This window comes from Juglans microcarpa x Juglans regia, chromosome 7D, assembly GCF_004785595.1.
Source record: "Juglans microcarpa x Juglans regia isolate MS1-56 chromosome 7D, Jm3101_v1.0, whole genome shotgun sequence".
NCBI classification, from domain to species: Eukaryota; Viridiplantae; Streptophyta; class Magnoliopsida; order Fagales; family Juglandaceae; genus Juglans; species Juglans microcarpa x Juglans regia.
Window position 1 is genome coordinate 12,015,357 of NC_054606.1, and position 25,517 is coordinate 12,040,873.

A 25,517-nucleotide genomic window follows, 5' to 3' on the forward strand; every position below is an offset into this window, starting at 1 on the left:
CATTTGTCTTCTATCGCAGTAGTAGTTAGAATCTTTAATGATCTTCAAATATTGACTTTTTTCCTGGAATTCCAGTGGCTGAAACTAGGGCTGAGCACCGACCTTTTCGGAGTCGGAGGGCCCATCCTTCGACTCCAACTCTGATTGTGTCGGAGGTCGAATCCGACCTCCGACTCCAACTCCGAAGTGTGTCGAATCAGCTCCGACTCCGACTCCGACTTGTCGGAGCGGAGTCGGATTTTTGGACTTTTTTTTTTTTTGTCTTTTCTAACTTCATATTTGACCCACTTTTTAAAAAAAAAAAATTGTGGGCTTTCAAATTTCAATTTTCTCAAAATTACAATCTAAACTTATTAAACTTTTGATTATAACAAAAAATACAACTAAATAAAACAAGTAATATATATTAATACTATATATTATACTAATAGTGATACTAATACTATATATAGTTATAGTGATTAGTATAACTATATTAGTATTAGTTCTAGTGATTTAGTATAACTATATTAGTATAAATTACAGTGATTTAGTATAACTATATAAATTTAATATAATATATTAGTATAAGTTATAGTGATTTAGTATAGGTATAATACTATAAGTTATAACTATAGTCTATATTAGTATTAGTATTAGTTATAGTGATTAGCATAACTATATATTAGTATTTGCTATAGTGATTTTAATTTAGTATAACTATATAATAGTATTAGTATAAATATTATACTAACTATATCACTGATAGTATTAGTATACTAGTAGTCTAATACTAGTATATCACTGATTCATTATAGTTAATAGTATCATAGTAATATAGTATTAGTAATTAATACTATAGTGATTTATATAGTAATTTATATATAAACTTAAAGTGGATTACTAATAGTATTAGTATTAGGCCATAAATCTAATTATTATACTAATGTATAGTGTGTATTAGTATTACTAATATAGTATTACTAATATATTTATCAAAATGAATATATTGAGAATTTATTAGGTCAAAAAATATAATTAATACAAGATATTGTTATATAAAATTTATATGAATAATACTTTAGTTATTATAGTTTATGCATTAATATTAAATGTTATTATAAATTTATAGATTAGTGTTTATCCATTAGTATTACAAGTTGATGTTATCATGCATCTTAGTGTTTATAGTATATTATATATACATTAGTATTACATGCTATTATATTTATACATTAGTAATTTAGTGTTACATGGTAGTAAATTTGTAATATTGTAAATTTGTAATAGTATGATATTTACATATAATCATATATTAAACTTTTATTAGTCAATTTAGTCTATATATTATAGTATAAATATATTATTTAACTAGTATATTATTGAGTTTAACTAACTATATAAGATATAGTTGTATAAAGTTTAAATGATTAATATATAGAAAAACACATTTTTTTTTTATAAAATATGTATAAAATTGGAGGCGGAGGCGGAGTCGGAGGGCCAAGTCGGAGGCGGAGGGTCGGAGTCGGATCGAAGTAGAGTCGGAGTCGGTTCATCATTGACTCCGACTCCGACTCCGACTTCCAAGAGGAAAAAAACTCCGACTCCGACTAATCGGAGTCGGAGCGGAGCCGGTGCAGAGCCGGAGCGGAGTCGGATTCGGATTGTCGGATTTTTGCTCAGCCCTAGCTGAAACTCAACCAATCAATTCTCCAACATGGAGCACAATCACATTCTTTGAAAGAAACAATATGAAAATTTTCTAAGGAATTTTCTCACTAAAATATGCACTGAAAAGTGCTCTAAAAAATATGTAGATCTGAATCTCTACAGATCCTAACAAATAGGATCCCTTAAATAAACAATCTGAAAATCAATTTCAATTGCAGTAGAATTCTGCTGACGAAACAAATTTGATAAGAGTTTGATCTGTAGTAGGATTCTGCTAACGGGCTCAGTATGTTAGGACTTTCAGGTGTAGTAGGAATCTATTGACAGGAGAACTTTATTGGGAAATGATTCTGCTGACACCTAGTGTTGAGTCTTCTTATCAGATATATATATTTCAATCAACTGGATAATTTCAGACTCATTGAAACTCGATTTTCCTACTTATAATTTGGTGGGTAATTCATAAAACCAATCTATCACAAAGACGTCTCTTGACGGACTACTGACACTCGCTATAACTCTTTACTGCAGTAACAGATTTCAGATGAACATCTTCTCTAGATAAGTGCAGATTCCTTGAGACTCGATTTTCTCACTTTTGACTTATCTAAACAACTTCTAATACATTTTAGATAAACTTAATATTGTTATAGATAAATTCAATAAATAATTTACATTCATCTAAAATTACCAACTTAATGATCGAATAAACTCTATCATTTTAGTCACATAATCCTATACAAACTTATCAATTTAGTTACCTAGTCATAGCCAAACTTTTACATCTACAATCTCCCCCTTTGACAGATTGGTGACAAAACCAATTTGATGAATGTATAGTGTGCTTGAGACAAACACAACCAGCAGATCAAGATCTCGTGAAGAAAATCTTAATATAGTAATGAGAAGAAATGACATAGAACATTCTTTGAAATTAGTCTCAACAAAATCGAAGGTTAGACATAATCTAAACCTATTAAAATAGTGTTCTAAACATCATCAATAACCATGTTCAGTACTTAGTTCTCCCCCTCAGTATTTTGTTGTTCCCCCTCAAGTATATAGTTCTCCCCCTCAATATTCTGCTGCGACCCCTCAATCTCTCCCTTTATTTTTCAGCAATACACTTACTTTACTTACTCATTCAACTTTCCCTCAGCTCGTTCAACTCCCCCTCAACAACACATTTAAATATTTCCATTTTTGTCACTAATTTGACAAGACTCATAAGATAATAAATATCATTTATGTGAGCCAAGATAAAAACACTAAGAAAGACATGATGAACAACTCTCATGTGTCTTAACTTTTTATGGATTAAAAGCACCTGGTGTATGAGCATGAATGCAAGTAAAATCATAGCAAAATAAATGAAGTAGCTTGGTTGAGACATAAAACAAACACTTGGTGGGCATTAGTTTAAAACTAACATGAATAATCCAATAACCCACCAAAAATCATCCTTAATACATGCATAATATAGATTCATGTAATCATATGTGTAAATGTCTACTCAACCCAACCAAAATCTAAGACCTAACTTCACATAACTAAAATCAACAACATAATCTCCATAAATAAGCACCGAACCCTAGACTTTGAGAAGGAGAAGGATTTGATTGATATATAAACCTTACCGTGATGAAGAAATATAGATTATAAGTATTTGTTCTGTATCTTAATCACGAGAAACACGAAATCAATAAGTGTGAAGTGGAATATGGCTAGGCCTGAAGAATAGAGAGTGCCGTGTATCTGGGTGAGTTCCTGCAAGTGAAAAAGAAATAATATCCGGGATAAGTCCTGTGCATGTACTTCATGTGGGGTTAAAACACTTAAGTCACTTAAGTGACTATTGTCGTGCATGGGTTACTCGATAGAGTCCCCTTGGGACTTAGAACCAAAACAAAGACCCATCACTGGGACTTATGCAACAAATGTAAAAAGAGCTCACAACACTGACCTATACCTCAATATATTTTATATTTTCAAATTTATTTTATATAAACAAAAATAAATAAATAATAAACAAAATTTTTATTCTTATATATATAAGCAATGGAGCAAGTAGCATGCCTAGATATACTTTAGTTCAAACATAATGTCACTCACAAAATAAATTCAATAGAGTACACCCTCTTATTTGCAACAATCACCATTGATGTTCACACCTCATAAGATCATCAATGTCAAAGTTTATGTGAGTGTGTGAGTGAGCAAACTTATATAGAAAAGTAACTCTTTATTTTTTTTTTCTTTTCAATATATTTTTTATAATATTATTTATGAGTATTTTCTTCTTATAGATACTCCCAAGAGTTCGTCACTTACCTCAAAAGTCAAACTTTATGGTAGGGCCTAGATACATTAGTATCTCCTCCAAATACTAGTTTGCACAACTCCTTTCATGTCCATTTTTGTTGCTCATCTTTTTTCACAATGATTTGAGCCATGATTGTTTCAATAAGGACTTAAGGGATAGATCCGAATATGGTCTTTGTCTTTTTTCGCAATGATATAATATCGACTTTTTCTATAAGGATCAACTATTTGTATTTGGCAAGGGAAGATCTCTTTATTATTATACTAGGTTCAACTAGTATTAGTCAATTCAAGACATAAACTCCCTCTATGGTGAGCATCTCAATAATAAATATAGAACTTAATTATAAGGTGCATACATATAAGTTCCTCACAGTACTTTGTAAATGAACTTTCTCAAGATGACCCATAGGGTTAGTATGCACAAAGTGAATTGCTTAAAGTAGAGCAATGCATAAGTTCAAAAATTTATTTTGTGAGAACACATGTTCAAAATTTTGACATATCAAGCATGCACTTCCAAAAACAAATTAGAAACAAACCAGAAATTTTTTTATATTATTTTTCTTATTTAAAAAACTGACAACAGAAACAATTAAAAACAGAAAAATAAAATGCATGTCCTAGACTAATAAAATAAAATGCAACGAATGCAAGAATATACAAGTGATCCTATCAATTAATGTGACACAACATCTTTTTTGACCACCCACTTATATTTTGGCATATTCTTTTCATCAACACCACTTTGTATAATTTTTTCTTTGTTGTGAAGATAAAATTCTGCTAGTTTACCAAGCTTTAGACTTATAAATGTAATTTGTTGACTCATCTCATTAACTTGATTTTCTAGAGTCTTTCCCTTCCTTTTTAACTTTTTTTCATCTCTATTTTTCTTCACTTTATTCAAGTTAAAGCAATATGGTCTTATATGGCCAAGAATACCACAATGATGACAAGTAGGAATAAACTTGCCTTTTGACTTACCTGAAGAAGTCATTATTGCCTTACCTTTATTCACAGGTTTCTTTGAGATATTTTCTACATTACTTCTTTTTACAAAAGAAATAACTTTGCATGTAGAGGTAGCGGATGCTTTATGATGTGAATCTTTGGAAGTATTGTATCCCAACCCTGTGCGATCGGAACTATCTCTTTGAACTTTTAGTAGTTCATTGAGTTTTTGAGTGTGAGTCTTTTCTTTGACTTCCTTACAATCTGTTAACTTCTTTTCAAGCATCCATTTATGTGCGCGTAACTTTGTTACTTCTAATTCCGTCACTTTTAGTGCTTCCACCAAATTATTTTTCTCACTCTCTATGGTGGTTAGATTTTTGTACAGCTTCTTATTTACCTTTTGGATTTTCACAAACTCTTCACATAAATCCTCATATGCTTCATGCACACTTAAACCATGATCAACAACTTCTGTGGCAACATCAAAGTCAGTATCACAAACAACTACACTGTCGTCAACATATAGTTTGCTTGTGTCATCATAATCAATAACAGAAGCAGAAAAAGCAATAAAGGTAGTTTCATTATCAGATGATGTATCTGAACTTTCAGAATCAGAATAATCTCTTGGAGTAGTATTCAAAGATTTTGCTTTTCTTTTAAAATTTGGACCCTTAATTTTTATTTGACCAAAACCAAAGCATTCATGACATTGGACTCTATCTTTAAACTCGGTTTTGTCTTTATTCCATTTTTCAGATTGGTTCTTTTTAGTGAAAGTCTTACCCTTTTTCCATTTACCAGAATTCTTTTTATTAAATATAAATTTTTTTAATTTTCTGGCCACAAGCGCTAGGTTATCATTACACAGGTCTTCATCATCAAACTGATTTTCTTCCTTAGTAGTTTTGAGTGCAATGGACTTACATTTCTTCTGTTGTGGAAGAGTAGATTCATAAGTTTGTAAAGAACCTACCAGTTCTTCTACCTGAATTGTGTCTAAATCCTTGCTTTCTTCTATGGTTGTCATCTTTGGTCGAAACCTTTTAGGTTGGGATCTCAGAATTTTCCTCACAACTTGTGTCTCCTCTACTTTCTCTCCGAGATTGTACCTGGAATTAACAATGTCATTTAATTTAGCATAAAACTCATTGAAAGTCTCATCTTCCAGCATCTTTATTTCCCTCAAACTTTGAGATCAATATTTGTAATTTTAAAATTTTCACCGTTTTGGTCCCTTCATGTATGGTTTCCAAAATATTCCAAGCATCCTTAGATGTTTCACACATGAAAATTCTCTTGAATTTATCAGGAGATACTGTCATGAAAATTGTATTTAGACCTTTATTATTCCAATTACAACTGCTTGATTGTTCTTTGGTCTATTCTTCTACAAGTATTGTGGGTCTTGTCCATTCTAACTCAACGGTTAGCCAGAATTTCTCATCAAACAATTTTAGAATACTCTTATTCTTACCTTCCAGTAGGCATAGTTATCACCATCAAAATTTGGTGGCGATGATAGTGACGCCGTGATTTTCTAGGGGAACGGATCTCACTTAGATTGAGTGAACCATGCTCTGATGCTAATTGAAATTACTCAAGTACTCCTGTATTGTAACACAACGAAAATATCTACCAATTCATCCAACAAATTGGTTAGTTGTTAATCATGTAATTATTTAATAATTAAGCAATAACATAAAATAAATTGCATAACATAAAGATTGGTATCGAACGGAAATCCTTTAAAGAACTCTTTAAAGGTAAAACCCTACGGGGCAGCCAAACCTAGAAAAATCAGTTTTATTATTTGAAAATCAATTACAAGTAAAGCTCAATTACAAAACTTTTGTCAATTGACACTCTTACTTGACCAAACATATAACTCATTTGTCTTCTATCGCAGTAGCAGCCAGAACCTCTGATGATCTTCAAACATTGGCTTTTCTCCTGGAACTCCAGTGGCTGAAACTCAACCAATCAATTTTCTAATATTGGGCACAATCATACTCTTTGAGAGAAACAATATGAAAATTCTCTAAGGAATTTTCTCACTAAAATATGCTCTGAAAAGTGCCTTAGAAAATATGTAGATTTAAATTTCTACAGATCCTAATCAATATGATCCCTTAAATAAACAATCTGAAAAATCAATTTCTGTTACAGTAGGATTTTGCTGGCGGAACAAATCTGATAGGAGTTTGATCTGTAGTAGGATTCTGTTAATGGGCTCAGTCTGTTAGGACTTTGGTGTAGTAGGAATCTGCTGACAGGAGAACTCTGCTGGGAAACGATTCTGTTGACACTCGGCGCTGAGTCTTCTTATCAAATATATATTTCATTCAACTGGATAATTTCAAACTCATTGAAACTCGATTTTCCTACTTATAATTTGGTGGGTAATTCATAAAACCAATATGTCGCGAAGACGTCTCTTGACGGACACTTGCGATAAATCTTCACTGCAGTAACATATTTCAGATTAGCCTCTTCTCTGGATAAGTGCAGATTCCTTAAGACTCGATTTTCTCACTTATGACTTATCTAAACAACCTATAATACTTCTTAGATAAACTTATATTGTTATAGATAAAGTTAATAAATAATTTTTATTGATAAAAAATTACCAACTTAATGATAGGATAAATTCTATCATCTTAGTTACCTAATTTTATACAAATTTATCAACTTATTGTGTTTGGCAAGTGAGAGTATTTCAAGTACTCTCACTACTATTCTTTATTTTATTATTACTTTTCACCTACTTTTTTACTATTCATTACTTTTTATCTATTTTTTTTATTACCATTCAATATTTTATTACCATTCAATATTTTGTTATTACTTTTTCATTACTTTTTCACTATTATTCATAAACATTCTCAACACTTCTCAGGTATTATCACTATCCAAACCAAGCCGTCGGTAGCCAAACAGATATTATCCGTTACCTGATTTGAAGTTAGAATGGCGTCATTTTCTCCCCCACTCACATGATACTCCTTTCTCCTTTCCTCCCTTTCGTTCGACGATTACACTTTCTCCTACCTCTCAACTTTCAGAATTCAGAAGCTTTCTCACTATCTCTTGCAGCTCTCTCTCTCTCTCTTCGCAGCTCTCACTCTCACTCGTAGCTCTTGCTCTCTCTCGCAAGTCGTAGCTCTCACTCTACAAGCACCGAAAAACACTGGTCAAAGGTAAGGAACACTGGTAGTTGTATTTTTTATTTTTGTGGGTGTTTGTGTTTTGATATGGGATTTTTGGTTTATGAAGGGTTAGGATTTGATTGTTGTGATTTTTGGTTTATGATTTTTGTTTCTGTTTGTTGTGAGTAATATCCATCACACAAACTCGATCGACACACTTACTCGGTGGCTCTGTTTGTTTGTTCCCTATCCCTTGACTGCACCCGCCCCTGTTAGTAAAAATTTTAGGTTAGATCATAAATTACTTATTCGAAATAGTAAATTCATGTTCTCATTCTAATGACAAGAAAGTCTTCATAGTCTACTGTATCAAGACTAGTGTAGAAAAGGCTTTTTTAGAATGAAATTCAGGAGCTATAGTTTCCATTCATGTTGAGTTAATCGACTTTTTTGAAATCACTGTTGTCTCTGTTTCAGACCAGAGAAAATCTTTTAGTTCTCCTTTCCAGTTTTTTGAAGATTCCACTGGCCTATGGATTTTGGATTTTAGCTTGTGCTCTAATCTAGGTTGGTGCATATTGTACTCTGTCATCCTGAAGTTGATGGAAATTTTCTTCAATAGCGTGTATATAGAATGATTTATTTTTGGGATATAACAAATTACAATTTGTCATTACCAAAATGATGTAGGAAACTGCCAATTATATTTTCTGCCGAAAGAGTAAAAGTTCAGTGTAAAAATCTCTTTAAACTGCCGTAATTATTGATAAAAGTTCAATTTTTTCTATTGACTCAAACATGTACTCTATCTACATCTTACATTATCGAGCAAGAAAAAACCTTTCCATCATAAACATTTGGCTCAAATGTGCACAATGCATTGAGCATTGGGAGGATATTGGAAAATATATTCCCCTTGCATGCCCTGTTGGTTGTCACCCTTGACTTGCTCTTGTTCTACTTCTTGCTTCACAATCTCTACATGCTTCCCTAGTCACAAAATATACAGAAAAATAACCTTTTTCTCAAGTGTTTCGAATTCGATTCATATTCTAGGTTTCTTTTCATAATTAATTGGGTTTTTCAATCAGTTTTTGGGCATGATACACAGTTTGGGAAGAGATAATTAGCTAGCCAGGAAAAAGAGAATCAATTAAGTGTAGAATAGTTTTCTTTGCTTTCTATTGTTTGCTCTAATAATGAGTACTCTTGCTGTACAATTTGTTGTTTTGTACAAGTCTGCCAATGTGAATCCCAGTAGTACCCCTTAATGGTGGTATCATGCATGTGATATTGTGTTAGGTAGGCATCCAATGGGCCCTTTGTTTAGAGTTCACACTTATTTTGTTTTTTTTGTTTTTTGTCTTCTAATGGATACATGGGTTTTATTTTTTCAGATTTAGCTACCCGATTTGTATTCGCAATCCATCTCAACTTATCTTAATTCATCTCAACTCATCTCACTACTATTCATCAACTTTAACTCACAAATCTCACTACTATTCACAATCCATCTCACAACTATTCATAACTCATCTCAACTTATCTTCGAATCCAAACGACCAACATCATATCACAGTGACTATATATACCTTTTGGAGGACGTTCCCAGTGTTGTATGTTTGCTAAAGTTTTTTGATGTTTAGCTTCCCACTTGGAGTTGTGCTCTCTTTGAAGTTTGAAGTCTGTTAATTGTATTGCTAACCCATTGGAACATCATTTTTGTTTTACAGAAACCACATTTTTTTACTAATATAAATCTTTTGTTTTAAATGATGTACAGTGAAAGTGTTATGGTTTATTGCCCTCATAAAGTATTTTTTACTAATATTAAGCAAATTTCTAAAATAAGGCAAGGTCAAGGGTGGGTCAAGGCTGATTTTCCATCTTTTATATCTGAACTGAATATCTCATCTTCCCAAAAACGATGAACAAAATAGGAATATTAAATTTAAAAGCAATTTATACTATAACTATTGTCTTTCCGTAAATAAAAATTTATTGTACATCATTAACATCTATTTTGTAAAAAAGGGCCAAAAGTCGTGTAATTGACAAGAAAATCAGAGGCTAACAACAAGAAGAAATACAGAACCATCTAGTTTGAAAATACAACGAACTGTAGGACATTCGTTACAATGTAAATTTCAATTGCATTGAAATTCAAAAATAAACAGATTCTACAAATTAGTGCAGGCCACAACATCTTGTAAAAAGTCACAAAAGAGAATTGGAACAGACTAATCAAATTTTTCTAGTATATATATATAATTTATATTAAAACAATTTAAAAAAAATGTTTAAAAATGGATCGGGTCAGAACACTCGATCTTCCGAAAGTATTTTCGGGTCGGCTAATCGGGTAATGGCTAAACGGAATGGCCCTTGTTTGGGTCGAGTCGAAATGGTATTTCAGGTTGGGTCAGGTCAGGTGAACATTCCTATTTACAACTTACAGCAATGCTTGACCACACATTATATAATATGCTCATGATTATATCGAGTCAAAACGGCATGATTGTCCAGGCTATGATACATAAAATAACAAGAATCTAAATGATCTTCTCTAGACACTCATGTCAATTCAACTAAACTTGACTGCTTTCCTAGACACGCTTCGTGAGACCATATCATTTGTGGCCCCAAAAGAACATGCTAAAGCCTAAAGTAGTAACATCAAGTCTTCATCCCATGATGTAGTTCCAGGTTCAAGGACATAGGAATATATCATTTATTGATCTATTAAGGCTCACATAGTGATGGAGTAGGAGCTCATCCAATCACTCCCTAATATGGTCATATATAGCATATATAATATGAATGTATGTTATGGCAGAACTTCTACTCAGTTGGACTTGTCACATTCAAATGACATAGGAATCTTAGTTTAGTCGCCACAAAGTGGCTTTAACTTGAATTTCTTAACACAATCAATCATCTAACGCTTTTCTAAGATCTCACATTTCATGTTAACCAAGCTTTATGAAGTTGTGCAAATAGTTTATAAACAACTCTTGAAAGTCTCATCTTAGCCAAGCTAAAAACTGTTTTTTAAATTTATCTTGAATGCTCCCAAAGCATTAAGATGTTTACTTTCTCGCTTTTCAAGCGCCAAAATAATTAGTTTATACCATCTTGCTCGCTATTCAAGTGCTAAGGTGATAATCCATATGAGTGGACTAATATTTTCCTTGTGACATCTTTATAAGGTGTGTTTTTTACTTAGTATCAATTAACTTATAATATAAGATAAACACAATAATCTCACCGATATAATATATACTAATAATGTCAAATGTACAATAAATTCTAAATTATACTTAATACAACATATATAAAATCCTATGAAGCTCAAACTCCTAATACGAGTTTAGAAAACATTTCTACTAGTAGCTGTAAGAGGATCAATTTTCATAGTAGAGATATGTTGTAGGATTACTATAGTTTGCGCAACAACATATCGAATGTAGTAAAAATGTATATATATATATATATTGTGTGTGTGTGTGTTTGTTCTGCCATGGAATAGGATCTTTGGCATATGCCAAAGCTGTTATACTATCATTGTATATCTTAATGACTTCATTTGTAAAAGTCTTAACCTTTAGGCGCTAAAGAAATCTCCTCAACCAAACAGTCTCTTCTATAGCTGCTAAACAAGCAACGTATTTTGACTCTATCATGGACAAAACAATGAATGATTATTTTTCACTATGCCAAGAAACAACTCCCTACTAAGCATAAATGAGTAATTTGTTGTGGCTTTACACTCATCTTTATCACTAGCCCAATCAGCATCGTTAAAAAATTTCATTCTTATATCTTCACCCTGATAGCAAAGAACAAGGTTTGCTGTTCCACAAAGGTATCGAAAAATCCTCTTAACTACTTGCCAATGAATACGTCTTGGGTTAATCTGAAAATGACTAACAAATCTAACTGCAAAACAAATATCAAGTCATTTACATAAGATAGCGTACATCAAAATTTCAATTGCACTTACATAAGGAAATTTGATCATCTCTTTCTTTTCCTCGTCATTCTTAGGACAATAATCTAGGCTCAATGTATAACTCTTCTTAATTCGAATATCTATGGGTTTGGAGTTAAGCATACAGAATCGTTCCAGAGTTTTCTTAATGTAAGTTTCTTGAAACAAACTAAGAAGCTTTCTAGATCGATCTCTTGAATTTTAACTCTCAGTACATAATTTTCTTTACTCATGTCCTTCATCTAAAAGTAGGGGACAATTATATTCATATCATTTGCAACTAAGAAAATTTCATTCACGTATGAGATAAAATTAGAAAACTCTTTCCTATACATTTGACATACACACAATGGTATTCTTCTAGCATCTCAAAGCTAATTGAAGTAATGGCCTCATGAAATCTGAAGTATCATTGTCTAAACGATTGTTTAAGGTCATAAATGAAACGTTTCAATTGGCATACTTTATGCTCTTATCCTTCAACCTCAAAACCAACAGGTTGGTCTATATATATCTCATCATCTAATTCTCCATTGAAAAATACGATTTTCACATCCGTATAGAAAAGTTTCAAATCTAAATATGCAAATATAGTTAGAATAAGGAAAATGGAAGCAAATCTCACCATAGGGGAGAATATTTTTTCGTAATATATACCTTCTATTTGGGCATAGCACTTCGCCACGAGTCAGGCCTTATACTTGTCAATTGATCCATCTGTCTGACACTTAATTTTTAAAACTCATTTGTTTCCAATAGATTTGCGCCCAGTTAGAAGATCAACTAACTCCAAATTTGGTTATTTCCATAGAACTCATCTCATTTCTTATAGCAGCCATTCATTTATTTGAAATATATGAACGTAGTGCTTCCTTATAATATGCAAGCTCATCAAAGTCACACGAAGGACACATGAAAGATTCTCACTCACATTAGTGGTACACTCCCACTAGGAGGCAAGTCATTCCCACTATTTTTTATAATTATAGGATGTGATAATTTTCCACCCTTGTTAAAAGATAGTGTGACTCCTTCAAGTTCTTGCAACTTAAAAGGCTCAATACTTTTCTTTGCTTTACTAGTATTGGAAAAATCATTCTCAATAAATGTGACATCATGTGACTATATTTTCTTCATTCGTCCATTAGGATGTTTACCATACATTACATAGCCCTTTGAACTCTCCGAATATCTTATGAAGATATGCTTATTTGTTCTAGGATCAAGTTTCTCATATTTATGGGAAGTAGTGTAAACATAACCCGTAGAACCCCAAAGCCGCCAATGTTCCAAATTTAATTTTGCGTCATTCTATAATTCATATGGGGTTGAAGGAACAGACTTAGAAGGCACACAATTTAAAATATAGGCAGAAGCTAGAAGAACATCCCTCAAAATGATATTGGCAGGTTAGCTTGTACCATCATCAATCAAACCATTTTCAATAAGGTACGATTTCTTATTTTTGCAACACCATTTTGTTGTAGTGTACCATGAACCTTTAATTGCCTACATATCCCATTTTCCTCACATAATCCCTCAAATTCTTTAGATAAGTACTTACGACTCCGATCAATTAATAGAATTTCTAAATTTATTTATTTCTGATTCTCCACTTCAGCCACAAAACGCTTGAAGCAGTGTAATACTTTAAAGCGATAGGAGATCAGATAGACATAACTAAAACGTGAGTGTCATCTATAAATGTGAAAAAATAAGAGGCACCATGGTGTGCTTTCACATTCATCGGTCCACAAATATCATAATGGAGTAGATCTAAATGATAAGATGCCCTATGAGCCTTTCCAAAGGCTTTCTACATGCCTTCCTAGCTAAACGAGACTCACACACATGTAGGTTTATATTAGCTAGAGACCTTAATAGGTCTTATCTAGCTAGTCGAGTCATTTTATCTTTTTCTATATGACCTAGTCTAGCATGTCATTCAATGAATTAGAAAAAAACATCATCATCATTTGAAGCCTTAAAAGAAAATGATGAATTATCTAAATCTAATATAAAGAAACCATTCGAAAGAAAACCATGTCCATACAAAATCCTATTCAAATAAAAGTCCAGCTGAGGGTCATTAAGTGAAAAGTAAAACCAAATTTCAATATAGATATAACTAAAAATAGATTATATTGAATACCATGTGCATAAAACACATCATGAAGAAGTAACAGGTGCCCCAAATGCATCTTGAGTTAGTAGGTGCCAATATAACATACTATCTGCCAGGTGGTATTCTTCTATAATCTATGGATCTAACTTGATCTCAAACTACATGTTTGGTTGCTCATGTGTCTACAATAAATTTAGGGATTGATTAAGCAATAAAAATATGTGAAAAAACATAAGTAATGAGAGAGTTGTGTTTAGTGGATAAATTCTTCACCTCTACACTCAAGATTAAAAGTGTCCCACTTTTTTACAATTATTTTAATTTGGACTTGTCATTGCCAGCACTCTTGCCTTTACGATGTTTTGCTACCTTTCCATCTCTTGACCCAAGACTATTTGCCGCTCCGATATATCTCCCATGTTGATTGCGCTTAAGCCTGAATGACTTGCGCTTTCCAGCTTGGAAAATAAGAAGAGTGCTACGGTGCGCATCTATGTGTTCCACCAAATGTCAAGATATATCAACAAAAATCTTAATATTCTATGTGTTAAAAAGAGCTTCATTTGCCCTTATGTTGACTTGGGCAAAGATCGTATTACAATGATAACTTTCTATTAATCAGTGCGATTATGCAAGCAACCTTTAGATCCCAAATCAAGGTAGACATCAACCTTAAATGTTCAATCATGGTATGTTTAGGATCCATAACATTCTGCTCAAACATCAAATGAGAACACTGAACCTAGTAGTTGATGCTCCCCGATAGGCAATTTCCAGCTAGTTCCACATATCTTGAATAGTTTGGCAATTTTCAAACTCTCCAATAAGATCATTATGCATTCTATTACGCATGGTAAAACGTGCGTACCGATCTTTCTTTGTCCAAGCCTGATAGGCTTTCATATCGCGATGATGTTGGAAACTATTCCCTTCTTCAAGTGGTATCATAAGGTGAGACAAATTTTCTAAGATCTCTTGTTTATTAAGCAAATATTGAATTTTCTTATACCACATGTCATAGTTGGTCCCATCTAGTTTCTCTACTTTAGTAAGGTCAGTAACTATGTTATTGGTGGTCATTATCAGTATATTCATTGCGTGAGATTAAAACTAGTATACATTTAATTTTATTCCAAAATCTAACTAGACCATTGAATTCCTTACTAAATAGTGAGATCGAAAATTTCTCTAAGATCTTGTTTGGATACAGAAACAATTTTATCTCATCTCATATCATCTCATCATTATAACTTTTTTAAATTTTCACACAAAATATACTAAATAATTTAACTTTTTCAAATTTCAAAACAATAATAATATTAAAAATTAATATTCTAATAATATTTTATTAAACTTTCATCTAAAACCGTCTCATCTGATCTCATTGTCCAAACGGAGCCTAAAAGTTAGTAATCATCTCCCACCATATGTGTCAAAATACTATATCTAATTAATTTTGAATAAAATTTATAGAATAGTCCTAAAAAAGCTCAAGACTCACACACATATAATTCATTCATCAAATATGAAAAATTTATAATTATTGCGCTAAACATATTGCACATAGGCTCCATTCGAAACCTCATTGGTAATTTGGTGTATCATATTAAGGTGACTTTAAAGTATATCGATAGACGTGAAACACATCCCTTTACATGGTCTCAATAATAAAATTACATTTCCAATATTACATTTTTGAAAAAAATCCTCTACAAATCTTCTAGAAAAATAATAAATAAATAGAGATGTCATGTCACTGATATACTTATAAGCTAGATTTATCCATTCACATAAAAATAAATACATTCATTACATATGAGATAACAAATTACCAATGTTAATTCTATCTATTTAATCATAGTGATATGTATGCTGGTTCAATGGATAGAGAATCCATATTCTCAACTAATGAAAGCGTTTAATAGATCATCAAATTTAAGGACATATATTCTCAATATGGACCAGGGCCGATTCAACATAAAATGGGGCTTTAGACGAAAGTTCGAAATGTGACCTTTTAAGATAATTAGATGATTTATATACAAAAAATAATTTATTTAAAAAACATTCTTCTATCCTTTTGAGATGCAAAACTACTTAACAAATTTTTATATTCAATATTTGTTAATATGTTATTTTCGATAGATAAAATGGTCAATCTGTTTAGGTTGTGTTTGGGTAATAGGGTAATATCAAATATTTTATGAATAGTAGTAAAAAATTAATAATAAAATATTGAATAGTAATGAATAATTATAAAAAGTAATGAAAAGTAGATAAAAAATAATGATAAAATAATGAATAGTAATGTAGTATTATCAGAAGAGTTTTACTATCTACAGTTACTTTTACGTATTTTTTATGCACTCCATTGATATGATTGACTAAAATAATTATTTTATATTTAAAAAATGACTAAACTAATTACATTAATATAGTACGCAAAGATACACAAAAGTAACTGCACATAAAATTTTTGTTTTAGTTTTGAAAAATTTCTTTACTTCGATGCAACGGTCATAGGTATTGTCAATACTATTCTATGAGAAATGCATGCATTTGAAAAAGAATCTAACTTTTTAATATAATCTAATGTTTCTATGGGAGCACTAGTATCTATTTGCAAAACTTCTTTTAATACTTTTAACCTAAAATTTGGCTAATATTAATAACAAATTTTTCAGGGGCTACTTCTTCTTTTTTTTTTTTAAGCTTTTCATATCTAGATTTATACTTTCTATTAGACATATTTAAAAACCACACAAATAAAATAAATAAACTTACGATAAATAACTATAAACAATATTATTTTAATATCAATGAACAAATGAATAACAAAGAAAAATATAAAGTTTAGAATCATAGAACTTGGTACCGTGACAATAATATCAAATGAGATCAATAAGGTTGAATAGCAGAGTACAAATGTGCAATCAGCATTTTGAGAATGAAGAACGTGAGAGAAAAAGTCGATTGCTCATGTTATCTTTTAAACTAAAATCTTCTGACCGTTTATTTTTATTGACTAAATAAAAGTTTTATGTGTTGGAAACAATGTTTTGAATACTATACCAGACAATATACCGGTCAAAGCACTAGAACGAAATATTTCAGTATAGGTACCGTTTTGGGATAGCGTTTCGGGATAACGTTTCGGGATAGTCGATCTATAAATAAATTATATATATAAATATATATAAAATTATATTCTAAAATAATAGTCTATATATAAATAAATTATATACAAATACATATATATAAATTATAAATAGTCTAGTCTGAATTGAGGGTTAAAAAATAAGTTTGTAGTTTGAAAAAAAAAAAATACAGGCTGAAATATAGGCCGGTACAGGCCGAAATTGAGGCCGATATGACCGGTACCAGTCTGTATAGCCAGTATTTTAGCCGGTATAGAATAGGTATAGTACCTATACCGACCAGACAGCCGAAACAAAAATTTCAACCGTACTAATAAGTAGGATACGAAATTTAAAACTTTGGTCGGAAACCATACAATAAACATTATCTTCTCCATAAATAAATTGACAGAAGTCTTCTGTTACATGTTGTACCAAAGAAAGTTACTTTTTTTTTTAAATTTTTTTTAAATTTTTAATGAATTAATCATATCAAGTCAACTTTTCTTTATTCCAATGCAATAAAAGCTTTCACTATTCCTACTGGCAACGTACATGGTAGATTTCAAATCATTCAATTTTTTTAAAATTATTTAATATTTCTGAGGCCTTGGAAGTTGCCTACCCTTTAACCTATCTTGATGTGGACATGCATTTAATAATAACAATTTAATATATACATTTCTGGTTTTTCTCAACCTGATTTTTCTCGATTTAGACCGTCCTTTTTTAATCAATCATAACTTATTTGTATTAAGTTGAAATTAAATATATAATATGTCAAGCTAAAACTTATAAACCCAAATTTCTAACCATATAAAATTCATTTCTAAAAAATAACAATTGGTTTGTTAAAATTTGGCTCAAACTAACTGTCCAAACATTAACTTTAGAATTAGCGTTTTGGATTTCTCCCTTTACATGCAACAAAATTTTATCAAATTTAAGAGATATATTTCTGACATTATAAAAAATGTTTTCATATAGATAATTTGACTTTAAGTATGTCATAGAATAGCCTCTAATAAAAAATTTAAAATTTTAACAATCATGACAGATCATCAATCACATGCTTATAAACTCATTCTAAAGAGTCAAAACAACATGTAATCATATTCATATGAGTGACAACAAACAACATAGGCTCTGATACCGATGTTAAATGAAAAATGATTTACACATAATATTTTTTACAACACTTTACACAATTATGTTTTAAATGTGGGATAATTTTGTAAAACATCTTATAAAAATAATATTATTTTACAAAAATATCCTCATTTTATAACATTGGTATACAATATGTTGTGCAATGTGTTGTGTGTATATCATTACTCATGTTAAATACTATTAATTCGAATGACCTCAAGTGGAACAGAATTCCCACAACTCCATATTTTTGTTCGTCTTACAACTCATGTCACTTTGTTGTGATTGTATCTCTACATCGCTTAGGAGGCTACCAAAGTCTCCTAAAATAATTTTACACTTCAAGATCAACAGTTAATCAAGATGATTGCTCTAGGAAATTTTAGAGAGAGGAGAGCCTTTTTTTGTACATTCATTTTTTCACTCTCTTATAATTAATGTATGTAAAACTCTCACTTATAGAGTTTTCTAATGAGTGGTTAATTAATTTCCTTGATGTTAAATGCTAGTAGTGGAGAATTAATTAACTCTTAATAGCGAGGAGTTAATTAATTACTTATAACTTTTTTACCCACGTGAACACAACATGGATCATGGGTATCCACTACTAAGAATCACAAATGTGCAAATGTCAAGATTTCAGCTTTCAACCTTTTCTTTATATTAGAAATGTTTTTTTCTTTAACTCGTTTTTGGGCGCACATCCCCAAGCTTCATTCTTCATCACCGCCCGAGAAGTAAAAGAGTATCATGAGGTGAGTGCATGAACTGACAAACTTGTTGCACTGCATACGTGATATCACAATTCATTCATTCGAGAAATCCTTTGTGGAGTTTGGAACAACTTCAGTCCAAAAAAAAAAAAAAAGATGCGGTCTCTATTGATTTAGAGCAAAAGAATAGTGGATGTCGCACTTGGATTCATGCTTTCTTTCTCTATGATGGGATCAGGTATGAAAAATATAGTGCAGGCAACAAAAGACATGTGAGACGACTAAAGCAAAGCGTGTGAGAGGGTAGGTGTTGAAGGATGCACTCCAAATAATCTGCAAGGCATATCCCGAGGAAAAAGGATGTGATGAAATATCTCGAGGCGAGGATCGCTTCTGGACAACGGAAAAAAGCGTGTTGTCCAATAGACTAGTAAGACACCTCTTGCAAGAGACCTACTCCAACAATAGATCCCATGCCAAGAGGCCTATATCGGGATGGCACTTGCCTTGAGAAATCTACTTTGATGGGTTACCTTTCCTAAATTACGTATTTCATTCTCTATAAATACCATGGCAAGTAAAACTTTATTCATTGAATACACTCTACAAAAACCCTAGTACCATCTTCTAACTTAGGTATTGAAAGTATCCATACTGGGATAACCCGGTATCTTCTCTGGGTTTCACATGTGGTCTACGATATGGCCTTGTGGTGGTGATAAATTGGTAGAAAATTGTCTCACAATGATATTAATCTCACTATTTCTCCCTTCAGCACCTTAAAGAAAGTTATGATAAAGCTTTTAGGAAGTCAAAATGATTTTAACCAATGAAAACAATTGGTGGTTTCCATTTTTGAATAAACCATTGTAACATCAAGCTTTAGTGATCAACTCTTCCCTTATTTAAAAAACTTTCTATCTTACCAAAGGTGAGCAAACAAAACAAAGAAAGAGAAAATGATCGATAGCAAAATTGTTGAGACTACATTAGCATTCTAGGTAAGTTCTCTTTTGATCAAAAGAATATATAAATTAGGATAACTTTGTCTGTCGATATGAACTGTTTGGAATTTGTGTTGGATTTCCAAGAATCCTAAAACAAAGATATTATGTCAAATCATTGAAGAAAATAACGATAAAGACATAAGTGTAGCAATTGGATAAGAAGAAGGTGGTGGGTTCATCTTCCTTGTCCAACACAATGTTGATTTCTTATATTTCTATAAGACTGCTGTAAGATCAACTACTTCTCTTCCATAGGTTTTCATTCATAAGAGTGAAATATTCAACTTATTAGCTCAATTTTCACCTACATATAAATATAAATATATATATATTATTATGCTCCTTAATATATACCACTCACTTTGACCTCTTAATGTGTCACCACAATGTGATACTACATGATTTATTAAAAAAAAATTAACAACACAAACATAAAAGGGTAGAGAGAATCTAAGGTTTTAATTTTCCTCTATATGTGTTTTCAGACACCATTTTATTTTGAATATATATTTTTAAAATCTTTTAAACAGTATCAAATGCCGATGCTTAAGTCAATTAAAAAAACAAAATAAAATTCAATAATACAACAATTTGCTTTTTGGATGGTACAAGAAACTCTATTATAGTACTTTGTCGATCCATAAAGTGGTTGCAAGCACTCTGTTTTATTAACAATACATTAGTAGGGTCTTGATATAAAACCAAGCATTCTCAACCATGTGACTTAGGCAAGCATTAAATAGAAACTAAAACAAACGATCTCATATCTTGTTATCAATAATGCCATGAGTAACAAAAGCTGCACATAATAATATATGACATTATAAATAGAAAACTTCTATTTAAAAGCTGGTGTGCAAAGTATATCCTCTATTGTATTAACATGACAAGACTTGACTTGTTAGAAAAATTTTAAATTAAAATCTCTTACAAATCAAATATTTTCATGTCAATAAAATGGAGGGTGTGCTTTGTACATTGGCTTCCAAATAGAATAACTCTTATAAATAAATAATAGTTAACAATATGAATAAGAGTAATGATCAAGTACGGGTAATCTTAAAGGCAAAAAAATAGAATATGCACAATATTGTTATTGCTCATTACACACTACAAGAAATTGGGTCTATTACGGCTTGGGTGTACGGCAACTAATATCGCCGCAATAACTAGTTATTAACGACGATTTCTTGCTCGACGCAGGTTACAATCCGTGCGATTTTACTGATTCCTTTTGCAGCGATTTTTATCATATTTACGGCGCTAAATTGGGGCCGCAAGTATTACCCTGACTTTTGCAGCAACTTTAATGATAGTTAAGGCGAATTATACCGCCGTAAAAGGTTAAAAACCTATGCCGACACCCAATTTTGCTGCAATTGTCATTTTAATTTAGACCGCGCCAAAACCACAATTTTGATACAAGAGCCTCAGATTTCCCCCCAAATCCCGATTTCACCTTCGTCCCCAACTTCTTCTTCTCCATTTCCCTTTAGCTGCACATATTGCAAAACCCACTCAAAATTTTCGCCGTGTCCCTTCCATCGAATGAAACCACTAACATTGGCGCGGCTCCAGCCCAGTGATTTGCGGCAAAAGGTGGCGCCGGGAAAGACCCAATTTCTTGTAGTGACACCGTTCAATATTTCACCATTCATTAAGCCTTGCAATGCACAATACAAAATATTGTGAGTATTTTCTCTATTTTTTGCTTCTAGAGTTGCCCTTTTACTTATAGTTTTCCAAATAATTCCCGGTAGCTTCATAAATAAAAGAATAATAATTCTATGAGTCATATGCTCCCAAAAACTTTCACTAAACAATTGGTTAATGGCTCAAACTAATATGTGTTCAGTAGAAATAACCAATATAAATATAAGATCCAAAAGAGTTCTCTATTACATGTGGATATTTTTATATCATATTGTTAGAACTATACTTTTGTAATTGTTCCACATGAAGTGAATCTAGTTTACCAAAATCTGATCGATTCGAGTTTGTCTCCACACGATGCGTGTGTTCTACATAGATAAATTAAAGACACTCAAAATGCTCATACCCTAGATGTTTCGTTTAGAAAGAATACAGGTGACTCCCAAGACACTTAGTGGGATGATGGAATGGATTGATGTTTAAAAAAATGTTCACATATGAGCAATGTGACTTTAGTGATATTGTCTATAAGGCATTCTCCAACTAACATAGTCATCCTTTCTTATCCAATATGACCAAGCTTAGCCATTTATTTGAATCTAGATTATCACATTCAGTAAGAAAATTAGTAGATTCATTCACATTTGAATAACCCAAAGCTTTTATCATAAGACTGTCTAAAAGAAAAACATAATCATTAAAAAAACTTTGTCCAAATAGATAGAAATACCATAGTTTTCAAACGAAATACAGAAATCAAGTCCAAGTAAAGTAACTATGAAAATTAAGTTTGGTTGAATTTTCGGAGCGTATAACATATCAGGGAGCAATAGAGTGCGACCACCTCGCAAGTCTAGATTGTAGGTATCAACTTCCAACACTTCCATGCTAGCTTGATTCTCCACCTTGATGATATCCTGACTCCCAACTAGAATCCGGCAGTACTCCACAAATCTGACTTTATATCCTATTATCTACTTGATCGCTCCTAAATCAATAGTCCATAAAGGACATAAGTGAGCAACCATCACATGTGATATGAATCCATGTGAATAGAATCCCTTGAACCCACAATTAATTTGAAAACTCACTCAAGAAAGTAAAAAATCAAGTCAATGGATGAAGAATCTAGATTATATTAAAATCTAGACCCGTTGAATAACCTCTCTCAAGAACCCAGATTATAAGGAGAAACGCCACAGAGGTTGTGATTTATTTTTGATAAGCTCAAAAGTTCAATTAAGAATAACAAGAGTAAACTCAATTCACAATGAAAATTCAATATTATCTAAAGCTTGTGTTGGACGGCTACAAGGTTTTTAAATACCTAAATCACAATTAACTCTAGACCAAAACAAGGCCCTTTTTAACAAAAATGCATCTGAATGAATAGTATCGCAGTTACATGAACTTTTGAAATCCTAATTCAACAAAATAAAATATATGTGGGTCAAGTATCCTCAAGCCCGATTATTCTAGACTAATTTCTATAACTAATAAAATAAATCATTTAAATGAAATAAACAAATTCAAGGCCTTCAATCACATAAACATAATAATAGGCCTTAATTTATGTTGTACTCTTCCATAGCTTGTATCACGTGGATGATCATTGGGTCTCCTTCTTTCAAACCATTCTTAAATATTCGGCTCTTATTAGACTCATCCCAAGTGGATTACACCAATCCTTACATTGTTTCCTTGCACTTCTTAGCTCTTGATCTTGTGATTGCCCCATCTGAAACTTGTAAAAAATCTTTAAGACTTAGTCCACCTTGGTGTCCATCATTCTCTCTCTCCTAAAAAGGATTCGATTTCGAATCTCCACCTGCATCAAAGGAAAAACAGATTAGAAACATTGAAAGTAGCAGAAATATTATACTTACCTTGAAAATCTATTTGATATGAATTTTCATTAATTTTTTCGAGAATTTGGAAAAGTCCATCCAAGTTACTCCTGTCATCAACAAGCAAAAATATCAAAACTAAAGGAGTAAGTGGATTAAAACCATAAACAACTTCAAAAGAAGAATAAGAAATAGTAGTATGCATGGCCCTATTATATGCAAACTTTAATAAGAGCAAATGATACTCCCACAAACATTCATACAATAAGTCAATAAATGGCAAATGATACTCACACAAACGTTCATGAAAAACATTTAAAGTCTTCCTTACACCAAAATGACCACTTCAATTATATGCAAACTCAATGAATGGCAAGCACTACTCCCACCCATGGTCACACAACATGTTTAAAATCTTTTTTACACCATAATGACCCAACAAACCACATCCATGCACTAATAGTGTTATAAGCAGTGTTAGCAATACTCCCACCCATGGATTCTCATGGCTGACGTTCTCCAGAATTTTACTTTTAGTGCTTGCCACTTATTACAAACAATGTTATACTCCTCAAACTTATTGATAATATCTTTGTGCATGTTGCTTAACATGGTAAAACATGCACATCAATCCTTTTTTATCCAATTAAAGGTTTCAAGATCCTTTTGATGTTGTTCTGATTCCCCTTCCCAAGCTCATTCAACACATATTGGATCTTGCAATACCAAATGTCATAGTTCTCACTATCCAATTTCTTTCATTTATTCAAGTCGACAACAATACTCTTAGATGCCATTTCACCATAAAAGGGCACAAATAAGATATCACACACTTTAAGAAATTTGCAATGCCAATCCAAGTAAAGGAAAAACAATTAAGACAAGTTGCAAGATCAAAAACTCGCTAGGCTTTAATAATTATTTATTGTCTCACAATGTTTGATTATTAATTTTTCACTTAGTTTTTGCACAAATTTAAATTTTATGCAAGATAAAATCCATTGTCTCAACCATACTCCCACTATGTATCAATCTAAATACATTTGAAGGCTAAAAAATAAATAACCTAACAAACTTTGTGAAAAAATAGCTTCATAATCACATGTTATCAATTCACAAAAAAATTCACATGTAATTTCCAATCAAATAAGTATTAAGTAATCTCATGTAGTAACATAGAATACATAGATTAAAAAAATAGTAATATATGAGAATAAATAATTATTCCAAATTTTTTTGTAATAATCAAATTTTTTTTTTCAGCATAATAGATAAGAAATAAAATATTTTTGTCCCACCAAGAACAAAGCAAGGTAGCAGCCCAGTGCTGCACTTAGCTGTCCAAGAAAACCCATGGATGGCTTTTGTTCCAAGTATTTATCAAGTCTTCAATGAAAATGGGCCAAGCCCAGATAATGGGCCTCATGGAATCAGTCTAAAGCCCTCTTTTTTTTAACAAGACACAAAATGGGCCGGTTTATCAACAACTTGGCCCAATAACCCAGTTAATGCAAAGACCCAAAAAAATTCATCTTCCTTATCTGGTTTCATGGCAATGTTCATGTGAATGGTGGTCATGAAAAAGAAAAATTCACCGCGGCATGAATTGCCGCCTGTCGCAGCTGTTTCTATGTGGCATGGCTCGGCTTTCTTGGTATAGCAACACCCTTAAGTGTTTGCAGTACCTTGGTGCCTGTTGCACCTCTCCCGATAAGCACCGCACCTAGTGCGTGCCATTCCTCTTTGTGCCATGTGCTTTGGTATGTTTGGCACTAGGGGTGCTACCCGCATGGTGCGGGGTGGGGGCACCCCCT